The sequence below is a fragment of the Pinus tabuliformis genome, chromosome 8 (assembly GCF_031772625.1).
Source record: "Pinus tabuliformis cultivar Carrire ecotype Pingquan chromosome 8, CPIR1, whole genome shotgun sequence".
NCBI classification, from domain to species: Eukaryota; Viridiplantae; Streptophyta; class Pinopsida; order Pinales; family Pinaceae; genus Pinus; species Pinus tabuliformis.
In genome coordinates this window covers 1476669005-1476673648 of record NC_142294.1, presented here as the reverse complement: position 1 = coordinate 1476673648, position 4644 = coordinate 1476669005, and positions in this window count along the sequence as shown.

Below are 4644 nucleotides of genomic sequence, written 5' to 3'. Positions count from 1 at the left end.
TAGTTGGCCTATGGTTGGGTGGAGAGTTGAAGTCCATCCCTCAGTGTCCAGTCATTAAGATATACAGATAAGTGTATCTACTTGTGATTATGTTGCATTATGAATGTTGAATAATGTTTTTTCTATGGGTTATAACAATGAATGCATCAATATTGCTTATGGAGGAATGGTGTTATTCCTGGTTTCCTTTGATGAGATGAATATGTGATTGTTATCATGATTTGAGAGGGATTTGCAAATCCCTGAGACTATTGATACTTTCCTGAGTGTAGGGTTGATTACATTAAATGTATGGTTATTTGTTGAGTTTGGTTGGATGTCACTGTGTGTGATTTCTATTGTTTGTTATGTCATGAATATCATGGATATCTGTTAAATACGGACTGGTGAAAGTCTATGGTTGATGTTGTGTGTGGCATGTTATATCAATGGATATGATAGTGCCTGTCGGATCGATTATGTTATTAATGGAATGTTGTGTATCTAAATTCACAGTTAAGTCTCAATTATAGTTTAATTGATTTCTATGCCTATTGGAAATCATGTTGACAATTTTATTTCCCTTACTATGGCCATGTTTAATGCCTAAAATGTTGTCATGGGGATGAGAGATTTATCCCTATTGTGATCTTGATGTTGATCATTTTTCATCACTAAGAATGTCTTCACAAGCCATTGAATTCCTTAAGACTTCTAAGTCTAGTCATCACAGACACAACATGCTTGCACTTAGGCTGAATGAACCATGTTAGACTTGCAATAGATTTGCCTCTACAAACTAGATACCTTGACGTTAATTGAAGACTATTTTCACAACGCATTGCATCAGGTTTGCTAAGAGGCTTTAGGAGAAGTGGATGTGGTCGGCATAAGGCGTGGGACAGGAAAATGTATGTTTCCCATTGCCAAGATTCTTTGTCGCACCACAGAAGAGAGGTGATGGTTTCATTCAATGTAGGTGCATTTGTGTTATTAATGGAGTGCGAGACAAAATGTCCTTCTGTCGTTAAACCGATAAGGTTGTGTTGCATGGAGGCCTAATACCGATGGGTCCCAAGTGTTATGCTAAGGTGGTAGAGTGCCATGAAGGTGGGGTAAGGCTACGTGGATTCCATGTAGGATATGCATGATGTGTACAAGTGGTGGGACATGTTGAAAGCATGACATGTGGAAAGCAAGAATGGCCAAGTGGCAGGAATTTCAGTGACACGTGGCATTGTGAGGGGATGTCATGTGGAATATTTACATCACCTTGATGTTACTGTGACATAATCAAGATGTCATAAAAGTGGGTAATGTGAAGGCCTATGCTAATGTGGCACTAAGTGACATGTGGCAGCGGTTTGTTCTGCCACTTGACGGGGGTGCTACGTGGTGTTCAAGGGAAGTTGACATGGCCTAAATCCATGTAACCACAAAGCATGGGCCCTTGAAGAAGTCTCGTTACTTCCTTTCCACTATAGGGAACGTAGTAGACCAAAGTTATGGGATGCAGATTATCTTTGTTACCTGAATGGAACTAAATTAGATCACATCGAAAAAATTAGAGTAGAATATCCTCAGGGAGGTGACACAATGGCACAGTGGTGCTATGATGTGGCCAAATCAACATTGGATCTTGTATGAGGTAGAAATGCCACATGGGTACCATGTGGTAGATCCTTGATAATGTGGCAAGGGGTTAAGGGCCCAAACTTAAAATGGGGATAACTTTCAATCCAGAGGCCAAGTTGATGAAAATTTTATATCCCCAAAAAGCTCTTAACGCACTAGATGTGATGGAACTATACAAAGTGAGTTCCATGCACTTTGGGTGAGAGGGAATTTTGTAGCCCCATATTCATAATGAGACCAGGGATGTTTGGTTAATTAAAAATAACACCTCTCATTTAGCCTGGAGAGTCTAAGAAGGTGGGAGAGAGCATTACAGGGTGGTATCAGAGCATCCAGGTTCAACACTTGGACTGGATGAGCTCAAGACAAATGAAATGAACAACGAAGGTTCTACACTGGACGTTTGGAGATTTACATTTGGAACTTTGTTATAGAGTGTGGTGTTTTTTTGTTGATGGTTAGTTGTATGCAACTAGGTGTTAGTTTGTAACTTTATGTTGTATGCATATCTGTATTGATATCAGAACTATGAAATGATGGAATGGAATATTTTGCTATGTTAGTATGTTTTTAAATGACTTTTAAACTTGTATTTGTTTTGGCTACTAGTCTTGGTAAAAGGATGATTTCAAATTTAGTGATGATATGGTTATAAACATGTTGATATGAATTTTTTATTCCTGGAATATGTGGTTGACATAAGTTCTAAGATGTGTGAACAAGAATAGATCAACATGCTTGGGGTTAGCGTCAAAAGGTAAAAATTCAATTTGTTTATGCTGACATAACTAATAGTTATATGTGTGTGACAACATATAAGAAGGTTCATTTGCAACAAGAGATAAAGGATTGGACATCAGTATGGTGCAGTATAGAATGGACCAATTATGTCATGAGTAAGAAAGGGAAAGTTCATTTAGGAGCTTGAACGCTAAGCAAAAGAGCTATCAAGAAGAAAATAAAAGGCTCATTAGAAATAAAAAAGAGTAGGCAAGGTTGAATATAATGTTGCTACAACACCTGTTATACATGCAAGAGTTGTTGCAACACACATAAACCTCTAAATACATAGAGGAAAATCATGATGACAAATCCAGAAAGGAACGTTATAAGGTTGGAGAGAAAAGAAAGCTAGTTTCATGTTGGCATTGTGGAGAGGAACACTTGAGAAGAGATTGTCCTAATAGAGATCGAAAGAAGAAGAAGAGTAGTTCATGTGAATTCTAGGCACATGAACCAGCAATCTATAATACATAAATAGATGAGGGAGCATCTCCTCAAGCTCTCTGAGATACTAAAAAGTTCCTTCTCAAACTATTTAGAGGTATGTTGGAATTTTGAGGATGTTATAAACTTTGTGTTAGTGCCAAAATGCACCACCTCTGAAGAATTATTTATGGATGTTCCAAAACCAAAAGAGGAAAATGGCTCAAAGGGAGAGTGTGCCAGGTGTGGCCATAATGCCAAATGAAACGGGAAAAGGCCCTCTCAACGGACACAACAATAGGCAATGCAAATGATGGTTACATGACACACGGGTGTGGGAAAAATTGCATGACATCATGGATTGAGCAGCGGGCGCAGGCGCAAACCAAATGGACCAAAGCACTTCGCACTATCGAACTGCACAAAGGTTAACATACACCAAGGTTGCGAAGGAGGACACATGTCACCCTCCCATGCCCCTCGCACCTCAGCGAAACTTTCAATTGTGAGTACCGTGGGCATGCGGAGGATGCCGTGTTAGCCTACCACACCAGCCCTCCACGTTGGCTCGTCACCCATGTCAACCTTTTTCCTACACCACATCAACCAACCATGTCACCTCTCACACCTAGTCATCGCCTGCCACATGGTGCTACGCGACAAGGTCGACCCACCATGATGATGTCATCATGACATAATCATGATGTTAGCCCTAAAAATTTCCCAATGGTGTCCCAACATGTGTCGAGATTTTTTTATAAAAAGGCATAGAGCCCATTTTTGTTGTTATTTTGTCCACTCGGCCTTTGGCTCATTGTCTTGGTGCATTCATGAACTCAAATAGTTCATTTCTAACATGTCCAACCTTGAATTCACACCCTTGAATAGGAAATTCACATCATCCTCGTAAATTCAACCTACAAAGCCCTCACGCAAGCTCAAATTTGGGCCAATTTGAGCTAAAAAATAAACCCTAGCTCTCCTACATGTAAAAGCGATCATCCACTCATAGAAGCTCGATTTATGCTTAACAAATCCTCCATTCTGTGAAATTAATTCCGTATACAACGTCAGGAGAAAAATTGCATCCAAGCAACCTCATAATTTATCAATTCCAGCCCAAAATTCCATAAAATTCCTTAACTTGATACTCGCATGCACCCAAGCAAGTCATAACTCACCAAATTCAAATTAATTCTCCCTCCACAAAATTAGCAAATCTCGTTGAGCCAGGTGGTAGCCACACACATGATAGTTAATTCCACTCACAAAATTAACCTATTGTCACTTTTCTCAGCCCACTAAGCCAACCAACTTTCTTAGACAAAATCCCTCATCTCTAATCGCTACACAACCAATGCCAAGTTCGTTTGATGTTCAAATGGTAGAGAAGGCTAAGGATCATAGTTTCTATGACCATGATGTTGATGTCCAAGATCCTGTCATAACCACTTATGACATGAGAAAGGCCATACAACTGGTACACAATACCTTCGATATAATAGGGGACCACAATAACTTATTTGAATTAAACTTGGTCCTAGAAGTGGTCCCACAAGTGTACCATTTCCCAGAAATGGTAACATGGTGTGTCAGCAAATATCTGCCAAATCATAGAGTCATCATCTCTACTCAAGGAGATAAGGCATTCATCAAGGTCACACCAGAGGCCATTGTAGATATGTTATCATTCCCGAACAGGGCAGGTTTAACAACCCTAGGTTAAAAGCTCATATAATAAAGTTAATAAAGGAAAAATAAGACCAAGGTTATGGGTACATATTCCAAGTTGAATGTTGGGAAAAACGTCCTAGTGGGTGTTCA